Source organism: Falco biarmicus, chromosome 6 (assembly GCF_023638135.1).
Source record: "Falco biarmicus isolate bFalBia1 chromosome 6, bFalBia1.pri, whole genome shotgun sequence".
Classification (NCBI taxonomy): Eukaryota; Metazoa; Chordata; class Aves; order Falconiformes; family Falconidae; genus Falco; species Falco biarmicus.
The window spans coordinates 40,398,712-40,422,315 of NC_079293.1; the positions used below are offsets into that span (position 1 = coordinate 40,398,712).

A 23,604-nucleotide genomic window follows, 5' to 3' on the forward strand; every position below is an offset into this window, starting at 1 on the left:
GCGGGGGGGAAGAGTGTCTCCTTAGAAGACCTCCAAATCCTATGCATCTACAGAGATATTGCAGAACACCCCCAAATTTAATACAAGCTGAGCAGACATCAAAGAAGAAGGGCTTGTGGTCATTGCTGCCTGACATTGAATTCACATGCAAGTCACAAGGAACTTGTATTGAGTTTTGAAGTCTGATCCATGCAGTCACAGGATTGTATTCTTTGTTTCACTCTTGGGTGGCGTCTTTCTTTTAAAGCTGAAAGTTCTCCTTCATCATATGGAATAATAGCTGGTACTTCGAAAATCAGCTACTGGTGAATCTGTGGTGCCTTTTGCCCTCCAAGTCCCTTGGCTGAGCTAAAATTTTCTAATGTATTTTACTTCCATTAATGGTAATAAACAAGCATTTCCATAGCAATTTCCATAATCAAAGTTCTGCACTCAAGAGCTCCTCTGGAACTATCAGCTGACTTTGCAGGGAGGAAACCAAGGCAAAAGAATTATGCAAAATGCTCAAAGTCACAAAGTGAGTCAGACTCCAAGGCAAAAAAAAAAAAGAAGAAGAAGAAAAAGAAAAAAAAAAATCCAAACCCTGTAGTTCTCCTATTTGTGCTTGTGCCCCAAGGCAATCCCTGTCTTTCACAGCTAGGGACCAGTTCCGATACCATTTACACAAAGATAATTCCACTGACACTCAGAGTTAGCCCTGATTTACTGCACCATCTGCGAGATCAGCATGCAGCACAAGACACTCTTATGACTGGAAAATACTTTACTGACAAGGAAAATATATACCTATGTATTCCTTCCTGTTCTCTGTTGCTAATCTTTAATGGTCACCTTTCTTCAAATGCTTTCAGTCAAATTTTAAGTGAAACAAGAATTTTTCAAACTCAAATAGCCTTGTTAATTTGTTTGGGTGTGGTGCATCACACTGGCCAAGCAGCTCCTTTGGCATGCAATCTGACCTTGTCAAGACACTTGTCCTAGTACTTCTCTTTTCCATCTGATTGTGTTTTCTGCTTGGTAATACAGCCATCACCTAGATTTTGTCATTTGTATTATATCTCCCATCTTCTCAGCAGTAATAACAATCTGCCTGTGGAAAAAAATCCTGAAAACAAGCCCCTGTATCCTCTACCTACTCATTTGATTACAGGAAAGTCCCTGGTTATACCTGGAGAATTTTAACAAAACACTGATGTCTTGCCAAATCGTTAAGCACTGCTCCTCTCTGGAAGATATGTACAAACACTGCCTGGCACCTGTGTTCATGCTGATATAAGGCACTGAGACTGAAATATAATGTATATTAACACACAAATAAAAAGAAGTGGTCTATGACTAGTGTATTTCATAGAATCATGGAATCATTTAGGTTGCAAAAGAACTTTTGAGATCATCAAGTCCAACTGTTAACCCAGGGCTGTCAAGTCCATCACTAAACCATGTCACTAAGCACCACATCTATACATTTTTTAAACACCTCCAGGGATGGTGATTCCACCACCTCCCTGGGCAGCCTGTTCCAATGCTTCACCACCCTTTCAGTGAAATTCTTTTTCCTGACATCCAATCTAAACCTCCTCCATCGCAACTTGAGGCCATTTCTTCTTGCCCTATTACTTGTAACCTGGGAGAAGAGACCAACACTCCCCTGCCTACAGTCTGCTTTCAGATAGTTGTAGACAGTGATAAGGTCTCCACTGAGCGTCCTTTTCTCTGGGCTAAACACCCCCAGCTCCCTCAGCCGCTCCCCATCAGACTTGTGCTCCAGACCCTTCCCCAGCTCCGTTGCCCGTCTCTGGACACGCTCCAGCACCTCAGTGTCTGCCCTGCAGTGAGGGGCCCAAACCTGAACACAAGGTTCGAGGTGCAGCCTCACTAGTGCTGGGCACAGGGGGACAATTGCTCCCCTTGTCCTGCTGGCCACACTGTTTCGGACACAGGCCAGGATGCTATTGGCTTTCTTGGCCACCTGGGCACACTGCTGGCTCATTTTCAGCCAGCTGTCAACCAGCATCCTCCTTCCTGCCCTTCTTGTAGATGGGTGTCACATTGGCTAACCTCCAGTCTTCTGGAACCTCCCGGTTAGCCAGAATTTGATAAATAATGGAGAGTGGCTTGGCAAACTCCTCTGCCGGCTCCCTCAGTACCCTCGGGGGGATCCCATCCGGCCCATACACTTGTGCATGTCTAAGTGGAGTAGCAGGTCACTAACCATTTCTTCCTGGACTGTAGGGACCTCATCCTGCTCCTTCTCATCCCTGCCTTCCAGTTCAGGGGGCCAAGTACCCTGAGGGTAACTGGTCTTGCTATTAAAGACTGAGGCAAAGAAAGAATTAAGTACCTCAGCCTTTTCCTGAACCTTTGTGGCAAAGTTCCCCCTGCATCAAATAAAGGATGGAGATTATCCTTGGCCCTCCTTTTGTTTCTGATGTATTTGTAAAGATATTATTTATTATCTTTTACAGCAGTGGCCACCCTGAGTTCTAGCTGGGCTTTCACCCTTCTAATCAACTGCTTCTCCACCTTCACCCTGCCTTTCTTAAGGTATACTTACAAAGTCATTGAAAGAAAGACTAACTTATTAACCTTATTAACAAGTGTGAAATGAAACCACTGAGATTAAATCATGCCAGTGACCCTGAGAGATTTGGTTATGCAGGGGAGCCCACTCATTAAGTTACAGTTCAGATGAATTCCCTGTATTGCTGGTTGCCAAAACTTTTGAGCCATTGCCATTTCTTCCCACTTTGACATAGGTGCCTGACAGGGGTGTTCACATCTCTGACCCTTCCCGTTTTGCAAATCCTAATGTAAACAGAGAAAAAGTCCAAAGCCAAAAAACCCCACCTGCTTTATTTTAAGCAACAACAAGCTCTGTCCTTCTTTCTTCTGCTTTTCAGAGAACAAAGGGAGTAAAATATTAACAACTTCACTCATGCTTTCCCTTGAGCTTCTGGGGTAACTTTGCAATGGAGTTAAAAACCTCTGCATCCCACTCAGGCTGCTGCCCAGGCTCCCCTGCAGGAGGACCAGGCTTGTTTGCTCCTCTGAGGGCTGTGCAGCAACAGTAGTTGTGTTGGGGCTGCTAGTGCTGCCAAAGGAGCCAGCACAGGTGTTGTTACAGCGACCAAAACATCTGGGTCTGAGACCCAAAGCATCTGTGTTGTCTTTCTGGTTACTGACATCAGTATCTGAGTTAAATTAAAAATACATGGCCATGGGTATTTGTAGGTATAACACGTGTAATTTGTTCTCATGAGTATGTATCATATGAAACTCTTGAAAAATATTCTCATTTCAGATCTTATCACTAAAAGGCCAGTGCTAAGACATATTTAATTTGGGTAATAACTTTAAGGCAGTTGCTCAGATTTCTGTGCTGTTGAATTGGTGGTGAAAACTGATTTCTAGAAAGTGCAATACATTATGCTATGCTAAGGCAGTAATTTTCCAGAGAAACTTCAGTTACCTTTCGTGCTGCATCTCCTTGTGTCTTGAATGTGGCTTCTGTGTGACAAGGTTAGAAAACAAAATTCTTCACTTGGTCTGTTTGGGCAATTTATTAATTCTTGGTGGTACCTGGATATTTTATTAAGTATGGAATTATCATCAGTGATAGAGCTGGCATATAAGAAAAGATTAAATGGTGTAGGGCTCCTTAGCTTGGAAAAGGAGATATGTGATTGAAGAAAATCATGCAGGATGTCAAGAATGATTATAAGAAGTGCTTTTAGAAACTCAGCGGGGAATATTACTCACTATTCCTTGCAAATGCAAAATGTGGGGGTTGTCACAGAAATCATCAGGCTGCAGATTGAAAAGGAGCAAAAGAGGTATATTTTCAGACAGCACCAAGTTAAGCTGTGGAACTCATTGCCACTGGATAGTGCAAAGACCAAAAGCACAAGCAGATTCAAGTGCTAATTATAAAAATTTATAGGCAAGAGTCACAAATTGAAGCTAAATACAAAATGTGGACTGAACCTAAAGTTCAGGAAAATCATAAGCTTGCAGGTTATCCCAGGATATCCTGGGAGAAGGACAGACACAGCCACTGAGCAGACATCCACTTACATCTGTTAACAACATACATATCCTTCTTGCTGGACGTGACTGGTGTGAGCAGGTCAGGGCCAGAGACAGACAACAAAGGAGGAGCAGAGCCCTGGCTGGGTCTCATTTCAGCTTTGGGTGTATTAATGCTCATTCCGTTAAGGAACTAGAAATCTCAGCAAATAATTAATTGGCAGAAGTACCCAAATCTAAAACTAAATTCTGCTTTAGCTAATCTCCCCACCAGGAAAACAGGAACTAAAAATACCTTTTTCTTGGATGTCTTTTGAGGACTAACCACATCAAATCCCTGAGGTGTTTCTGATTCTAGCAGAGGTATCACCAAGCCACTTAACATGTTCATGCCACTTTTGGCCCACGCCTTTAGAACAGCAGCTATTAAGAGAACTTTATAGATGCCACTCTTGGCCAGGATCCCAAAACACCCTTCATCTTTATCAGCTCACAGATATAAGAGGTGGCAGGAGAGCTATTTCCATCAGGGATGCCCCATTTCTGTATGAATGGAGAAAGTAAAATTTCATCTTGAATTGGGGGGCTGGGGAGAGGGTGGGGGTGAAGGTAACCAACCTGAAGCAAAAGGCACATATGACAGGTTACTGTAGGTAGAAAAAAATAGAAGCTCCCTGGGGTTAATTATAAAGGAGCTCTGGAATCCTCACCAAAGTATTATCCCTAATGACTGCCATTAGTTGAATCAAGCTGTGTCTTCATGGGGAAGAATGCTAGAAAGACACAGTCAGTGTTCATCCCCAGCCTCTGCCTCCTCTCTCTGCTGCCCACCATCATGCTGTGGTCATACACACTGCAGAAAACAGTGGAAATCATCCTCCAGCACTCACAGCTCTGACAGCTCACCTGCACCCCAATCTGCAGGCATACTGGCTCTGGCAAATTCTGTGTGTGTCTATATATTACTGTAAATACACATGGTCCTTAGGCGGGTGTCACCAGCTGCTTCAGAAGTCTGCAGAAGACCACCCATTCACTGTTTAGGGAGAGGCCAGGAGCACCAGGGCACAACTATTTTTCTCAGGAGTACGAAACTCCCCATGCTGCACTGGCTGCGTGACCCCCTATGTCCCAGCCCCGGCACAACCATCTGGTCTTGATGCTCACCATCACTGGGGCACAGGATGGAGAGGCAGCTCCAGGCCAATTCCTTGGAGCTGGGGCAATCATGTAACAGCTGCTCAGCACCTATGAACACCAACCTCTGTTGTCCACCCAGCACTGCAAGCCCTGCCATCGGGGGAGAAAGGGAAGGCCAAAGGTCCCAGAGCTTCAAAATCCCTTGTGCATCCCAGACATCGTATTGGCACAGTTACAGGCAGGAGTTGGGGGCACCACTGCCTCCACCCACCACCAGCACAACTGCAGTATGTCCTCTCCCCTTGTTATTTAGCTGTTTAGCTGCTGTTTTGCATTTTGACATGACACTATTTCTTAAATATTTGAGATGAGACTAATTCTTACATATAATGCAGGCAATGGTAGGACCTGAATATTGGTCCTGAGGGTTCCTCCATATCAGTGCTGCACAGCCAGGTCCTTTCTTTTGCCTGACTCGACAAAACACAAAATTAAGTTGTGCAAGGCATTATAGTTAGTAAAATTTAGTTTGGGACTACTTAATGAACAATGCCTTTTTTTATGCTATATGTTGCACAAAAGGAGATGAACCTCTTCTGTACAGGACAGTCACATCAGTTAGGATGGTTTTTTGTCTGTTTACCACATTTCAGTCAGACATGTTGCTGTCCAGGACAGCATTGCTTCTCCACTTATGAATGAGTTTCTCCTTTTGCAGACATGTAATGAAAAGGCCAGATTGACCTTAAACAGAGTAGATAAATCAAGAATTATGTTACTATGTTCTGCCTGTCTCAAAATACTCTGGCATGCCACACATGAGTTGACGTTTACTTTCAGCTGCTCAGGACAGTCTCATTGCCCAAAGCTGGAAAGGAGGCAAGTCATCACATACATCTCTTGCCTGTATTTTCCAGTCTGCATTCTTCCCTTTTCTTCAGTCATCCACCCAGGTTTACAGTCAGAGCTATCATGCAAGCTAAGCTCCCCACTGGCCCAGCCTGTGTTATTATGTCCTTCAATGTACACAGTCAGGTGCCTTTTCCATTCTTCAGTAGGAGGTGCAAGGGCTGGAAAAACTGACAGCAGAGCAGGCATGCTGCCCTTACCCTGGCAATTCCCCAAGTGACGTTTGCTGCCTCACATGGACTCAGGATATTAACTAAACTGACAAGGACTACACAGAGAGAGGAAGGAAACCTGCTTTTTCAATCCTGTGACTGCAAATGAAGTTTCTCTGCTCTTAGGAGTCTCTCAAGCACAGCATACAGAGGGTTTTGAGGATCTAGGGGATCGTTACAGAAGAGTGCTGTGATGTTATTTTCATTGCCACAGCCAGGCAGGGATTGTGTTTTGGTCTTCTGAGAACAGGGAGCTGGTTTACATTTCTACTTGCGCTGTTCCTTAAGGCTCTCGAAGCAACTTCGTTGTACAGAATCACCGCACTTTTACAAAAAGGGCAAAGGAGAGCTATCGCTGCCTAAAAAAGTTTCCATCATCTCTCGCACAGTTCACGTATGCCATACATCAAGTCCTGAAAAGCACATGTCCCATCTTTTCCACAAGAAATAAAGATATTTAAACTGTAAACCACGGCTTTTTGTTTAACACTGTGAAAAGAGGCATATAGCAGAGGCCTGCTGTTAGTATGACGTGCAGTAATGAATCAGTTATCAAGGAGATCTGGGTGGAAGTTTTGATTCATGACATGAAAATAGGAATGGGGTTTTGTACAGTGCCTCCCTGACATACCAGCTCACCTGCCCCTTCCCAGCTCCCTGCAAAGCTGTTCTCACAGCACCACTCTTCCACCTCAGCTTTCAGCAGTTGGTTGAACACAGCATCACTTTGCAGATTTCAGGGGAGTGGCACCATACAAGTGACTCTGGGTGTTGGAAACCCCTTGGAAGGACTTGTGCTTAGGAAGTGTTTGTTCCACATTTCGTCCTTTTCACTGAAGGCTGAACGTTGCAAATCCATCATGCCTCCACTTGACTCTGTGCTGTGGAGACACATACTGTGACACAGAGGGATTTTGGCAGCAGCAAAGGAAAAGCTTCAAAAACACTTCACTGAGCCCTGAAATGTGCCAAAATATACCAGGCGCTAAGGGTGGAAACCTGCCAGGGAGAGAAGCATTTCTCAGTTAGAGGGGGGCTGATTTCCCCAAGGAGAGGGAGAGCGGTTCTCCAAGGACCCACTCCCACCCCACTCAACAAAACACACCATGAACACACAGCAGATGCCAGTCACAACAGAGCAGCAGGATCCGCTGTCTCAGCCCTTTCATGCCACTCACCATTTCTTCAGGTGCCCATTTCCTGCGTGACAGCAGAGGATCCGAGCTGAGGTGGCCCATCATGGTGGAGAACACTGCAGAGCACTGCTGGGGCTCCAGCTCTGAGTAAAGCTGAAGGGCACCCAGTGGTGTCTGTGGCAGATCATGGATCTTCTTCATCTCTGTGACAAGGCACAATTGTGGCAGGTTTCCTATCACACTGCCTAATCTCTGTAATTGGTTTTCATTATTCCTCCATGTGGTGCCCTATGACCATCATCTTCTATGCACCTAGAGGTGCAGGAAGCCCTGGAGATTCCCACTGTACGCCTGCCTTGATCCACATTATTGTGTGCTGGAGCTGGCAGCAGCCAGTGCATGGCTTGGTGCAGCAGATTTTGTAACCACGCTCCAGTGAGGGGACAAAGCCACCAGGGGGGATTTTGGAGGAGCTGGCAGGCAGGATAATGGCAGTCACAGCTCCTCTGACAGGAAGGGCAGGGTAGAAGGGAGAAGAGAGACCCTAAGCCAGCCTGAAAGTGTCCCTCAGCAGCACCCCCATGCAGAAAGCCACCCAGTGCTTACAGCCACCACATAGCCTCAGGTGCCACAGTGCTTAAAGCAACTGTTTTACTGACAGAACTGCCAGCTCTGCACCTTAGTCTGTGGGCTAAAAGTGTAATTTCAATTAAGCAAGAAAGACTTTATAGGTTAATTAAATACCAGTTGCTAAACCATACTCCACCAGTCATTATCTGTGTTTTGATATGGACTTACTACATAACTGTTAAACTTGGTATTTAGCAGATAACTTTCTTATTAGAAAGATTAAACATCTACTTGAGCGACTTCGTTTTTTAAATGTCACCATTTCAGTTTACTAGACTTCTTGCTGTGCTTAACACAAACAGTGGGTATTTAAAGTAATAACAAATAAGCTGTCAGTTGGGAGCACTCAGAAGCAGGCAGGACCTGTCCCAGGACAGCCTCTGCTGGTGCTGCTGGGGTGACAAGTCCAGGGATGGGCCATGGCCCCCCCCTAGCACCCCTGCTCCTGCCTTGCTCCCAGTCTGCAGGCTGATGGGGAGAAACATCAGCATCTCTCTTGAAAAGCAATTTTCCAGCTCCAGTGGGATCAGCCCAGTTCTCCCCAACTGTCTGTGGCTGCACATGTGTGTTTTGCTGGCTGAGGACATGGTGGAGCAAGATCCACCAACCAGTACCAGTATATGATGGATGCAGGCCTACGCCATCACCTCAGCTCTTGAGTGCCACTAGCACCAGCCTCCTTGGGATAAAACACACATGATGCACTGCACACAAAGCCAAGGATAGTCCCTGGCTGCTCTTCAATGTGACATCTGTAAAAATTACCTGGGGTAGAGGAGGTTGCCGTTGCCTGATTCCCGCTTTCATAATTCTGGTGTTAACAGGTCAGAAACAACTAAACAGCAAAGAGTGGTTTGGACAGGGAGGAAACTGTGGGAAGAAGTCCTTCCTGGAGTCAGAGAAGAGGATCCCAATGGAAGTGTGCAGTCAGATATTTACTGGTGTGGAGGTCAGAGAGCACCGGTGCCGCAGCTGACCCCCCTCTGACAGACATGGTGAAACAATGGCACACTGGAGGGTGATACAGGAGCTGGGTTTGAGCCGCAAAGCCCTGATCCAGGTTCCCTCCAGGTCTTGGCTCTGAGGCCAGTTTCTCTGGAAATCAACGGTCTAAGAGCTAGATTGAGTTACCTCCCAGGCCGGATGCTGGTACCTACTTGGGGCGCCGTCCTGGTCCCAGGGTGTTACAGCCATGCAGCCTTACAGCCAAACTAATTCTCCCTTCACTGAATTTTTGGTAGAAGTGCTTTTACCATTTCAGAAACAGGGATTTCCAGTTTCTCCAGCAAGCCCCAAGGAGGAGCAGTAGGCCCTATGATGGCCATCACTTTGGCAAATGTTGACTTGTGCCTTCAGCAAGAACTGGCAGCGAAGAGGTTAAGAATTAGTGAACCTAAAAAGCTGCTTTTTGAGGGGTGGGTTTCAGGCAACCTGAACTAAGGAAGCAGCCTTAACAATATAAGAAAAGGAAGTGCTGGTCGTTGGTTTGTTTGTTTATTGTTTCAGCAGTTTGTACTGTGTGTGTCTCATGTGCTATCTTCATTCCTCAGTCTCCCAGCCAGTTAATTATCCAGGGGAAGTGGTGCTTCCTGCCTGCGACCTCCTGGGTCCCCTCCCATTGTTCCCGGAGCTGACACACAGCACTGGAGATGGCAGAAAGGGCTGCTCATGTCTCAGCCGGTGAGAAACACTCCAGAGACTGCAGTTAGTTAATAAAGCAGATGGGTTTATTGGAATTGGCAAATCTCAATGCTAGTGATGTGTTTAATAGGGTTCATCAGACAAAAATCCCAATAAAAATAAAACAAGGAGTTTGGGGGCAGGGGGATAAGTATAAGACAGACAAGATGATCCGTACCTCTGGCATCTCCAGCAGCTCTACTGCTTCTCCTCAACCTTCAAGAATCAGCAACAGGTTTGTTCAACAATTCTTTCTCTGTTAGGACTTATTAGTCAGCATGAGAAGAAATCCCAGCCTTTAAAAGCCACGTTCAGCTGGCCTAGATCTCCTCCAATCCCTGTGCCAAGTGAGTTCTTTAACTTTCCGTACACAAGACATTTGAACACTCTTCAGAGGCTCTCCCTTCACTTGGTACAGGGGCTTTCATGGAAATGTGGATGACTCCAAGCCCCTAATATTGTAAAAATATTTTATTTTCAGAAGCCCCAATGCCCTACATGACCCCCAGAGATTCTTTTCTGTGCTTCTGTAACGATCAAGCACCAGCACCTTACAGAAGTGTGCTTCTCTCAAATGCTGTGTGGACATTTCAATATTTATTTTTTTTTAAAGAACACTTTGTACAATCCCTAAGCAGGGCCTGAAGCAATGCAAACAATAACAAACAGCGATGGGCTTGAGCTGTAGATCTGGGATCCAGATGTGCATCTCAACTTCAGGAAGGTTTGAGGGTGCTTAAGCCGGGTGTGGGTTAATCTCCCTGGAAAATCAAAAATTAAGAGGGAGAAAGGAAAAAACATAAGCAGAACATAGCTAACAAAACACAGAGGGGCGAGTTTTCATTTCTGTGTGTTTGATAACTCCAGTTTTTTTGAAAGATGTGACCTCACCCTATGAGAGGTTGGGAACTATGATGAGCCAAGAATAAAAGGATTTTTGCTCACTGACACTGGTAAAAGTAAAGCAATCTGTTTTGAAGAACTCCTTTAAAGCACGTATTGCTACTTTGATGATACAGATCTTGTGGGAAAGTGGGTTTTGCTCTAAGTCACATAGTTTTTTTGTTTTTCTCCACATATTTTTGCCTTCACATGAGTACTGTCCTATGTAATTCCAGTGCTCAAATGCATCTTAGATATTGGGATGCATTTGTACCACTCTGATGGCATTTGGGGCTCGAAATTTACTCATCTAAAGTTTTAGAGAAAAACAAAACACAGGTCCTAGATTTTCTCTTCAGAGGGAGACACCATTTCCAGGGATGAGCTGATTCCTCCCTTTTGGAACAGGACGTGGCCAGAGGAGCACTGTCATTACTCGAAGTTTTCTTTCATGAGAAAATATTATTTACACATGACAGCCAAATGACAACAGTGGCAAAGAAGACTAGCAATCGATCCTGCTTTAAATAGCTAATTTTCTAATGCAGGGAGGAGCATTTCTGAGGCCATTTCCGTAACAAGATGTTCCACTCACTTCTGGCCTAGCGGCACAGCATCTTGATCCTGCCTTCCCTTCCTTTCCCTTCCCTTCCTTTCCCTTCCCTGCCCTGCCCGCCTTCTGTCAACAAACATGTAAGAAAGGAATTTCACCATGTCAGGAACTTTAGGCTTTTGAAACAGAGCTCACACACTTGACGCTACCCAGCCTTAGGACACAGCTGAGCTGTTGCCCAGATGGGAGGTCAGTTGTGATTTCTTACAGATGTTTTGGATCAAATTATAGTGCTTAAAAGAAAAAAAAAAAAAAAAAAAGAAAAAAGAAAAAAAATCTCCAGAGGGTTCACAGCCATGACAAATAATTTAGAGGGTGGTTAGACAAATCATATGAAAGAACTCTAAGACTGGATCTTTTGGCTCCCTAATGGGGATACATTTAAATTAAAAAGCCAGTACATAATGAGCCAAAGACCATCGTGCCACTGGATAACAAAAGCAGTTAAAGAGCTGAATTGAAAAAGATGAGTGGATATTTGAGTGCCTGCCATCATTTCCCTCTTCTGTCTTTTGGTGATGAGAAAGAAAAGGGAAAATAGTAAAGAATGAGCAGGGTCTCCACATTGTTTCTCTCCTCTTTCCTGGTGAAGAAGCCATCGGAGATGCAGAAACAGCAGGAAAGCCAAAATTATTTATTCCTCCCTACCCTGGACAAAATGGGAGTAAAACAGTCACAAAGACAGGACAAAGGTCTCAACCTTCTGGAAAGCGAAGCTTGTTTATCAGAGTAAAAACTGCAAGAGCTAAAGGGACAGCACAGGATTGCCTCCAACCCCTCCCCCAAGTTACGTATTTTGCCTTGTTTCTGTTAGTTTGCGTTATTTAATATTTTAAATCATTACAAAACACCCTGACACCAAGTCTTTCAAATGTATTGTGGCCACCGAACAACTGAAAGAGCTGTTTCTCCTGCAAAGTTCTTCTGGGGCAGAAATTAACACACTGCCACTTCTCAAATATTCCCAAGCCCAGACTGGAGCGAGAAGCGGCTACTCATCTTCAAAAAGACTAAAGGAAGGGGTGCACTAATTTATGCAGAGTCAATTAAAAACTGAAAGCAACCTGGATTTAATGGTTGGGAAGGCTAATTGACAAACACTCTCAACTCAGTATTACCTAGCTTGGCAAAATCCCTAATATTGAAATCTAAATTTTAATGCTATTTAAATCTAAGGACTGTGTATCATAGCCTGTACGCTTTTGATGATGTACAGGCAGACAGACAGCAAAGCACTGGATTCCCCACCCTCTTTCAGGGAGGACAGAAGACAGTCCACTCCTTGAGGGACACATTTCTCCTACGCACCACAAAGCAAGTCTCCTGCTAAAATCAGCGGGAACCACGCACGATTAAGGACACTGGATCAGGCTCCACATACGAGAGGTTTCCTGCTGCCACTGCAAAGGTGAAGAGTAGGTGATGCTCAATAACCAGGAAAAACTCTCTATATAACTATATAAAAGCTACCAAGCGATGGCTGAACACAAGGGCTCATGCTTGAGACACCAGCTGCTTCCTGATGACTGCTGCTAATTTTGGCAGTGGGGCAAGAGTGCAGTGCCTATGCAGTTTGAGGCAGGATATAGATTATAAACATTGTTTCCCTGAGATCTTGCTGTGCATTGCTCAAAATTGTTTTCAAAGGCAGCTCAAATTAGCTCTCCACCCACTCTCCACTGAGGTTAGATCCAGCGATGTTTAACATAAACACAACAAACAGTCTTTGGAGTGGAGACCAGGGCCCAGGTTCCTTCTCTCCCTTCCTCCAAGACTTTTCTTAACAATACAACTACACCAGCACATTTCCCAAGCTGAAGTGCAATAACTGCTCTTTTATAATGCCCATTGGCAGCGTATGTGTGCCACCCAGTCCAGAGCCTGTTTAATTAAGAAATTCTCCCAGACTGCCTGTTGCACCAGGTAAGCAGCCAGCAAATAAAGAAAAGCAATGTCCATTCAACCCCTGCCAGCTCACATACGCCCAGCTTTGATTGCTTGTGATTGCTTTGGGGTGAGAAAGGGAACATATTAGTTCTCTGCCAATGGCAGGTCTATGTTATTTGCAGACAGAAAGCTGCACTTTTTCTCCTTTGATAACAAGTAGTAACACAAGCAACGGCAGAAGCAGCCAAGCCTTGTTTCCTGTGAGCAGTGTCCCCAGCTGAGCTCCCATGTGGGGTCTCTAGTAAAGGGTGAACTTGCAACCCAGCTTCCCTTGAGCTGGAAGCAGGAGAAAGAGCTTGCAATGAGTATTTCCTCAGAGCTTACAGGATTTACTGTCCATGAGTACTGTACCTCTCTGCCCTGCTGGGCTGCAATTAGCTGATAGGGACAACTTGGAAGGGGTCTGATGCATCTACTCCCCCCCACACACAGAGCAACTGCATGAGCCTCATTTCGTAGGAAACCAGATCTGCATCCAGACAATCTTATTGCAGAGATTAATTTCAAGACTAGAGGATTCAAGCCACTGACTTTGGCAAGAAAGGCCAGACACCTCAGCATCACTTAGTGTTTCATTAGCAGCTGTCCTCCCAGTGGTGCTTTATTTCAGGAAATTACACTCAAGTTTATGGACAGGGAAACTGAGGCACAGCTTTTCGAAAAGACTTCTCAAACATTGGTCACAACCCAAAATAAAACCACTGCAAGCATGCTTCTGCTCCAGGGCATGACACACAGCTCGCCTGCAGGGTGGTCTCCCTTGACAGCTATCAGACCACAGCATGGGGCAATGATGGCACAGGGCAGTGGTGCATGGGGACCATTGGTGGGAAGCCTTCTGCCCAGGCAACCTCCCTCCTCCACCCAGATGAGCCACATGTCCTATGCGAGCGCCGAAATAATTGTTTTTGCAGGGCCAGAGCTAGTTACATCTGAAAGGGTACCTGTGAGCACGGCAAGGAGTGTCATTAGGCTGCTGGCTGGGCTCTGGAAGATGGATGTGTTGTTCACTTTCGTGTGGGCAGTTAACAGCGCTAGCTATTTGGTTACATGAATTTACAAGCTTAGCTGCTGAATAAAGGAGACCACAGGTTAACAGCAAGGGGTGAAGGTGCTTGTAAAGGTGCAAGCTGAGCCCTGAACCAAGGCGATTACAGCTCACTGGGAGCTCCTGAAACCCATTAGTGCTAGAGCAAGGAGCTGTCAAGATCCACAGATGAGCAGTTAAGTTTGCAAGCTCAGAGGTGACCATGTGCAGGGAAGGGAATTTGCTTTGCTCTCACATAGTCTCTCCCTTTTCTTTCTGAAACCAACCACCTGCAAACCAGCCCCCAGTTTCCCCCAGCAGGGACAAGGGACTCCCAGCCCATCCGCCCCTTGAAAGCCACACTCCTCCCTCCACCCCGGTGCCTCCCCAGCGCCGCAGGCAGCATCCCCATACTCGCCAGCACCTCTCAGGAGCCCTCTCACCAGAAGGTACTACTGATCCCCAACGTGGACCAAGCCCTCAGGCATGAAGAACCACATCACACTTCGGAAAGCAACAGAAAATAGTTTTCCCTAAGCGGCCCCTTACTTTCTCACACTGTCCTCTCCTCCAGAAATAAATAAAACTACTTCAAGGTGTCAGACAAGCCATCGCACTTTAATTTCTCCCTTTGGCAAGCCTAGCCACTAATTCAGTCTTGTTATGGTTTTCCCACTAGGGACAAAATATATACTGAGCTTTGAAAACCCATTGTGTAGCAGCAATTGTTGCTGTAAGCCAGTGGCTGTTTTGCTTTGTTCAGCACTGTGTGCCTGTGTCTCCTGTGAGATATTGTTTTGTTAAGGCCTGCTATTGATTAACAGGGAGAGGAACTGAATTCCAAATGGGAGTAGCTGAAACGTTCCAAAATGCTGCATAAAAAATGTGAACATTTAAAATCACCTTAAAGACAGGTAGCTTTCCTAAACCAGATCCATTTTGCCCTCCAGCTGTACCCACCACAGCATCTCACCTCAGGGCAGTCCTGCAATTCAGGCTCAGGATAAGGACCGTATCCTTCTCACATCTTTGGGGCTGATGGACATTGTTAAACAATTTGGGTGCTGTGCCAGGGGTGACATCAAGTGCTGGGGCACTCTGCAGGGAGCAGCTCTGGGAATTTGTCCTGTCTCCTAATGCTGCCTCAGAGGCACCAGTCCCTGGTGTGGGTCCAGTAATAAGTAAATAAGCACAAAGGTATCTCAGGCTCCTACAGCTTCATCTTCTACCCTATACAAAGAGATTAATTATTTCTTGATTGAGCACCAAATAGATTACCTTCATCTCCAAGGGAGGACTTTTGTCACTGTAACTACCAAGCTACACCAGAGCATGCATTGGAAGGGTAGTCAGCATCCAGTGCTGCTGTCCCAGGGCAGGAGCCAAGCACACCCAGCTGTCTCCTGGCCACAGGCAGCAGGAAGGGAGGAGAGGGGTCCCACAGGGTGCCAGACAGCAGCTCTACCACCAAGTCAGGCCAGCTTTTTTGCATTGCCAGCACCACACAGGGCACACCACTACCCATGCCCAAGCCATGAGTAATTGCCCTGACATGTCTTGGCCCCTCTCGGTGGTGTCAGCTGGACCCTGAGCTGCAGCACCGGGAGGCTCGTGGTGGTTTTGCAGTGTCCTGCTCCAGGCACTTGCCTGTGTATTGCCTTAGCCCTGTTCGGCAGAAACCTGCAGGAATGAGAAGACACTGTGACACTGCTTTTCATCTGTCTGGGCAAAATTCATTTCACCAACCTTTGAAGTAATTTGAGGGGGGGAACTGAAGAGAGAAGGGCAGATTTCTAAATTCTCTTCAACCAGTTTCAGCATTTGCACTAGAATAATAATAGCAGGGTTGCAACATCCTTTGTGCAATATATTAGGGGTAGTCGATCTACCGTCTGGGAAAATCCGGTGTCATTTAACAAGAGGGTAATGCAAGACTGTACTGTAGGAGCTAGCCAGAGAGATTTTGATAGGGAATGGTATAATTCCTCTAGGATCTTCTGACCATCCCATAGAAATCATAGAGTGGAACCTATATCAGGTTTGCTGTAGGATTTAATAGAAAACAGAGGTTTTCAGAAGAGCTGACATGCAGCCTGCTGCTGACAGTGTTCATTCACAAAAAGTCTACTTCTGCCACTGTGCTGGAGGTAACTTCTCAGAAGACACAATGGCAGAGGCAGACAAGAGGAACCAGGTCCCTCTTTCCACCTGCTGCTGGAGGAATGGCCACAAACAAATGTAACCGAAAAGCACAAGGGGCCATAGCTTACGCCTCCACCGCTAATTCCCATCCACTTTACCTTAGAGCCAATTAGCCTTTGTCTTCAAGAGTTTCAGCTCATTTTGCATGTTACCATGTCAACATTTAAGTATGAATGATAGTGGTAACATATCTGTAAGAACTCTTGGACTCAAGAGTTCTCAACAGCCACTAAGCCCAGGCCTAGAATCCCTGTTAGAGGAATATGGAGCTAAAATACTGCCCTGAAGCAGGTGGTCTCGAGGAAGTGCTTCCTGAGGTGAGATCCTGGCAGTGCTCTTGCCATGAGCATCACCTTCCCAAGCTAGCCATGCTCAGCCATGCAGCCATCCCAGAGCAGCCACTTCTGAAAGACAGGAACACTGTGCACTCAATAGCACTATTGTACTCACAGTCTTAGATTTCAGCATCAAATACAAATGCACCTGACAAAAATAGAGTGGTGGTTACAAAATACAGGCATATTTGTCTGAAATGTTGTTATCAGAGAGTTTTCTGGAAAAAGGAGCTGTGCTTGGCAGGGACAGTCCTGTGTTTCAGCTGAAGGAGCACCGGCAGCGATGCACCCCACTGTGATGTGCATCAGTGTTTATGGAAATAAGGGTACAGGGTGGATCAAGAGCAGATTACAGCAGCCTCCACCCGCAGGTTACAGCAGCCTCCACCCGTGTATACATCCCTGGCCCTGGCCCAGGCTGCCTTGTAACCCTGCGCTGGACAGTGATCAAAGGGTTCAGCGTAAGCTGAGAAAGCCACACAGGGAGGAGGGGGAGCAGTGATCCCCAGCCTCCAGCCCTCTCTTTGTTCAGTTCACTCACGAGTTTCACAGTTGTGTTTGAACTCCTGTCTCACACTCGCTGGTGCTCAACCACTGCCAGTGGCTTCAGGGACATGAGCTATCAACCTTGCCTTCACATTAACTTCATCTGAATTACATTCTAGTCCTTTCCAGAAAAGCATTTTAAAGCTTTTTGTTCAGAAGAGGGTGTAGACATGGAGGGGGCGGGGGGGAAGAGACTGCAAAGACTGCAAACATGGGGGCGCAGGGGGAAGAAGAGACTGCAAACATGGGGGGGCAGGGGGAAGAAGAGACTGCAAACATGGGGGAGGGAATTAGATTTAAAAGAGCCCTTTGGAGTTACTTCAATTAATTTGGGTACTGAAACCCTCTGGAGAAAGGCTCCTCTTAGAGCTACTGAAGTAGAACAGAGCATTTCAGGGTATCACTTTCATATTGAAATAGCAGCAGCACAGCAAAAGCGCTTTTCCTCCCAATTCATTAATCTTTACGAATGCATAGGGTTGCACTTGATGATGCATAGCTCTCAGCAGCACCTTACCTCTGACAAGTTTTACGGAAGCATGTGCCTGTGCCCTGGCAGAGGGGATGCATGCAGACACAGTGCCATTTTGAACTCAGACACAGTGGTTTAAGAAGAGGAAACAAATGTTTAATCTCAGCACTAGTGAAAAATGAGGGTCTGCGGGCCATTCCTTACCTTGCTGGTTGTTGATGCTAGCTGGGTGGTCAATGCTTTGAAGCATGGAGTATGAAACAGCGCTTGAGTTAGAGGATCCGCTTGCACTAGACAGAGTGTTTGTAATGTGCTTTCTTGATGAAGCAAGCTTGCTTACATGTCTGCAAGAACAGTGGGCTTGCTTTTAGTATTTCCATATATTAAAAAAAAAACAAAACCAAAACCCACCAAAAAAATCCCCCAAAAACCTAAAACCAACAACAACAATAAAAAAGCCCAACCTAAAAAGCTTCAATTGGGAAAATCCTTGCCTAAAGGTCTCACACTGCAGCAGCAGCAGGATTAAGAGAATCCAGCGTAGGCTACTTCTCAAATATAAATTCCCAGGCTTTCTTCAATCTTTATAACACCAAGAAGATCCCTCAAAACCATCAGGCCAAGACCCAGAGAAGCTCACTGACTGGTTTGGCTTGAGAAATCTCTTGCCATTTCTCTCAGGCAGTTCAGTCAGTTTAGCAGGAAAAAATGAATGACTGTGCACATTGGCCTAAGATGTGCAGCAATATATATTCACAAGAGCAACATGAAGCACTGCAGTGAGAAGAGCAAGGCTGGCTGGGCTGCAGAACCTATTGTAGAGGAGGTCATAAAGGCAACGTGTCTGGGCCCATCCATTTTTCTTGCCAGTTAACAGACCAGGTTTCTCAAACAAAAGCCCCTAACTGACAAGAGTATGTCCTCAAGACTGGAAACAGATTGATGGCTGACACTGAATAAAAGCCTATTTCCTTTGGCTCATGGGGGTTTGGCACGGTTGCTGATACCACAAATGGCTGAGCCCAGTTATCAGTGCATATGTAGCAAAGTGAATATTTGTTGGAAACAGAGCCTAAATTATTCATGAAGGCTTTACAATCTTGAATCATTTAATTCCTTCATGTCTTCAGTACAAAAGAATACGTCGATGTTCCCTACTTACAGATTTTGTACAGCAAAATTGGCCAGCAAAGCTTGACAGGTGAAACAAAAAAAAATTAATTGTTAAGCATCAGTTACTGTACCTCCCCTGCTGAAATTAATAGAGCCGCTGCTTGAAACAAAAGCTAAGACAGGGCTCTCAAGGAAGCAGTGGACAAGTATGTTTGCAGGTTGTTTGTAATCATCCATTCCAGCAATATTTGCATCTTCCTCCAGATACTTAGTGCAACTACAGACAGGACTTAAGGCTAGGTGGGCTACAGATTGGGTCCAGGTACCTGGCAATTCCCATCAATGTGCGTTTAGTGGGAATCTTAGGTAAATGCTTGTTGCCACTAGAAAAAGGAAAGGAGACCTGAGCTCTATTAAGTGTTGTTCAGACTCCAAGTTCAATATCAAAGTACTTTATAATTACTAGTTAAGTGCAGGTTCTGCAGCCCATGATGTTTCAGCAGGAGCTCACACATTTCATTAAATGTTAGAACGAGTTTTCTTACAGGCAGGAAAATTCACCGATGGGCTGCTGGAGTCATCCTTCGTCTTCCCAAAGGGTGCTGTGGGAGCTTTCAGCTTTTTTCAGCTCTACACAGAGCAGAGAAATCCTAGTCTGGACAGAAACACCTTCCACCTGAAAGCCTGTCTCATCTTTCTTCAGAAAGCAATGAGCTACAGGAGGAAAATAAATCCTTTGCCAAGAATGATGTCTAGGTCTTTCAGCCAGGCCTGCATCTTACCAACAATTTTCACATGTTACTTCTCATTCTTCTGTATGGAAGATCTCTGTTCCTAAAGAGCAACTGTCTGCCTGTAACAAGAGGGCCACCAAAATGTACTGTATACAAAGTTGCCCAGTATGCAGAGGAAACAAAGGGGATAAGAAGAAATTTCTCCACTGACAAGTAATCTTACATGTTACTTATAACAGTGGGGAGTAAACAATTTTCAGGCAGAAAGGTAATTTTTCAAGCTGACAGAACGGTTTCCAAGTATAGTGCCTAGCTGAGCCCTGGTCCAAGCACGCAGCAAGTGCTGTGAGGCCCTTTTCACTTACAGAAGAATAGATGGGGCCAGACAGTCTGGCAGCCTCACTAAGGCACAATGAGCAGGAGCCCTCTCTCCCCATACACGTATAAACACACGCACTCTACAATCTTTCACAGCAACGCGCCAAAGCAAACATCAAATCGACTGTAGTATTTCAGAGAGATGGCCAAAGCTCACAGATATTTTCCATGCAATCCCCTGGAACAATCCAGGGCTTTCACTAGCACAAAGGTGGAAATATGCATAGTGGAGAAAAGAGTGATTATTTTTAGAAAGGTACATAAAAAAAGTGGATCTTGGTTTGGCCAGGATTTACCCTGATCCCAGCAGAAGCGATGCCAAGGTTGAATGGTAAGGTGCCGGATCAGGCCCACCTCCCTCAAAGCATCGCACGTTGTTTCCAGGTGAGGTTAGCTGACAGCTGCCACTCCTCAAAATCCTGTCGTCCTTGGCACAAACACATTTTCTTGAAAGGGGGTGATTCCTTCACATCCTTCTGCCCAGACACAATCTCTGGGTATAAAATGACAATGAGGTTGAGGCAATCGGACACAGAACGGCAGCCAGGCTAGCCAGTGTCAGCACAGTCAATGTAACACAGCACCAGGACCTGAAAAGCTGCAAGGTCCCATCCTGAACTGCTCAGGAGACATTGATCATCTCATAGGCCTACAGTGATTCTCAGTGCCCAGTAGCAATGCACGATGGGGCCAATTAACAAATGGTTAGTTTGCAACCCAAAAAAATGGCAAAACAGCTTAAGTGAAGTATTGTGCACCAGTGTTTATTTGGATTTGATCATTCTTTGTAGTCTATTTTTGCCACAAACTTGGCTTGAAATCTGGTTTCACAAGTGGTCATCTTCAGCTGGAGATTCATGGAGCCATGGAGATGGGAACTACTTCCAGGGGGCTCCTAAAAACTGACTGTACAGCCACAGTCTGAGAAGTGCCTCTTTGAAACCCAGCACCAGCTGAAGCATGCCCTGTTGCTTGTTCCTGCTGTTGCACTATGCCTCAGTTGCACCAAGATGAATTTTCATGGAACCACGGGAGAAGTCAACTTCAAAAAAACAGGTTAAAACCAAACAACAAAGGACTACTTTTAACCTGAACCGGTTCTCGGGATGATTTGCTATGTAGCCGTACCAGACTTTTGCTGGCATCACTGGGTGAACAACACAGGAACGCAAATGCTTCTCAATCATCCTTAGGAAATCCTTAGGATGCAATCATCCTAAGGAAAGCAAGGCTCTTGTCAATAGACTGCTATGGTCCACTTTGCAATGGGAAACGGCTGTCAGCTAGGTCTGTAGTTTCAACTGTCCAACTCATCTAGCACACTCAATGATACTCAAGTGAAGTCAAGCACTTGAGCTGCTGTTAGTTTTCCCTGCAGCTCTCTCTTCTCCAGGCTGAGCTGGCCTATGTCCCACACCTTCCCCTCACAGGGCAAGTGTTCCAGCTCTAGCCATCCATGGAGGACCTCAACATTTCCCAACTGAAATTTGATTTACTGGTCTAAACTCTCACTTAAAAACCTGCATTCACAAGACTCACAAGACTCTCATAGCATTAGAAAGTGACACTCAGGATAAGTTTCCCGGAAGACTTGTGACTCTCATGTGAAACCACTATAAAGAAGATTTAATGGTTGTTGCAGTAGGAATCTTATGCAACAAAGATAACTGCACCAGGCTCAGCCTCCAGCACACTAGGGCCATGCATAGGGTTTCACATGAAGGTCATGAGAAGCTTCAAATATTTTAAAGTTTCAAAAGAGCTATCATAATAGAGAAACAAAAGCAGAGATGTATTGCATTTGCCTGCTAAACCAAATGGGTCTGACTTGCTTGTATGGGATTCACTCAGCAAAAGCAAAGCTTCCAACAACATATCTTTGGAGATCCCTCTACACAGCATGTACTACACCAAAGGCAGGAGTAAAAGCAAGACAGACTGAGAAACAGAAGATGGCAGGAGGCTTGTCCTTCTCCCTTTGCTTTTCCAAAATTAGTTCAAAGCGTTAACTCAAAGGAGTTCATCTCCAGCAACAGCTGGCAGTTTGGGCTGGTTTGGGCTGGCTAGCAAGCTGCGGTTGACTAGAGGGATTCAGTGAAAGTCACCTTCTTCCAAAAGGAAATAAAACACGGAAGAGCAATGTCAATTTTAAATTAATATAGGTAGAAAAGCACAACCTATTGCTTCTTAATGCCGTTCTACTTTATCTATGCCTAATGTCCTAACTAATTTATCACTATGTAAGCTCCATTTACTTTTGGTGTTTCTCCCTAGGTGAATAATAAAGATCAGATGAGTCATTTAAGTTTTATTCTTTACTTTAGAATTTTGAGAGACAATTCAACTATGGCCCACAGAAGTTCATATTTCTCTATGTTCAGTGGAGAAAGACTGAAGAAACTGAGAGGACTGACACAAAACACCCTCGGCAAAAGTTAGCCTTTGTAAATGCTATCCTCTTCAGGCTTAAGTGCTATAACTTCATTGTTGCAAATAGAGCAAGGGCAAGGTTTAATAACCTTATCTATTAATTTATTATCTTTAATATACTTATCTATTAATTTATTTTCATATTAAATTTTCTAAGGGGAAAGTCCTACTCTGTTCATAGACTTTCCATTTTTATAGTTTAAACACGACATAAGATAAATTTTAAACCTAAGATTATTTCATGTAGCTCTCAGTTTTCAGAAATCCTTCTTATATCCATATCTTCATGTTGCTTATAAGCTATGTAATAAGTACAGATCACTGAACACCTGAAAAAGGAAGAAATAATAAACTCAGAAAAACCCACATCTTAAAGTAATATATGAAATTCTGGTTATGCCCTTTCGAAAAGCATGCAGCAAAATGAGGAAAGGGACAGATGCAGAGATTACAAGGATGATCAGAGGAATGGGTCAGCTTTGGAAAAGGTGAGACTAAATAAGCCTCGGAAAACAAGGAGACAACAGAGCAGGATGAGGCAGACGTCTCTATGTTTATGAAATAGAAAAGGTGAACAGCTATTACCCATTGCTTAACACAAGAGTGAGAAAGAACTGAAAGAAATCATCAGGCAGAAAGTTGGAAAACAAGAACGAAAAAGCACTGTTTTACAAAGCAACGTGACAGCACTGTGTAGTGCACCATCACAGGCTGTTGTGAAGGCCAAGACTGTCCAAAGGTTCAAGAAACAATTAAACAAAATAATGGAAGAAATGTCCCTTCAGGGCTGTTAGACAGGCACAAACATATCCCACAGAACATCCCGAGCTGTGCAGGATCCAAGGATCAGAGAGGGTAATGGTGTGGCCAGCATTATTGTACACTTGCCCTGTTTCTTCTGCTCCTTCCCCAAGCACTTGCTGTCGGCCACAGTTAGGCACAGGGAAGAGAAGGCTCTGGGGAGCTGAAAGGCCCTGCTCCTGCATTTTCACTTCAGGATTAGTCTGCTTGAGCTAGCACGCTCTGTCACTTAGCCAAGTGTCAGAGGTGACAGCATCAGGCAGGCTGAGAAGAAGCACCACAACACTTCTAAGTGCTTCCAAGAAAAATGATCCCTCTTTCTTTAGTATGCTATAGCTTGTCATATAATAGCAATAATCACAATTGCTTTGTAATATACGTGGAGCAGCTT

At 45.0% G+C, this 23,604-nt stretch overlaps 1 long non-coding RNA gene across 3 annotated transcripts in view; it reads right to left on the bottom strand.

Annotated features, from left to right (window-relative positions):
• Window positions 1-9,758: 9,758 nt before the first annotated feature.
• The window catches only part of LOC130151907 (uncharacterized), a 32,117-nt gene continuing 18,271 nt past the window's right edge, over window positions 9,759-23,604 (bottom strand). For 2 of the 3 annotated variants that reach the window (XR_008822791.1, XR_008822790.1), the window contains exons 3-4: window positions 17,962-18,101; window positions 9,759-10,494 (exon numbers count right to left, since the gene is read on the bottom strand). This is a non-coding gene — a long non-coding RNA (uncharacterized LOC130151907). Of the gene's footprint in view, window positions 16,809-17,961; window positions 18,102-23,604 lie in introns of all 3 variants that reach the window. The other variant, XR_008822792.1, reaches the window with a different exon arrangement.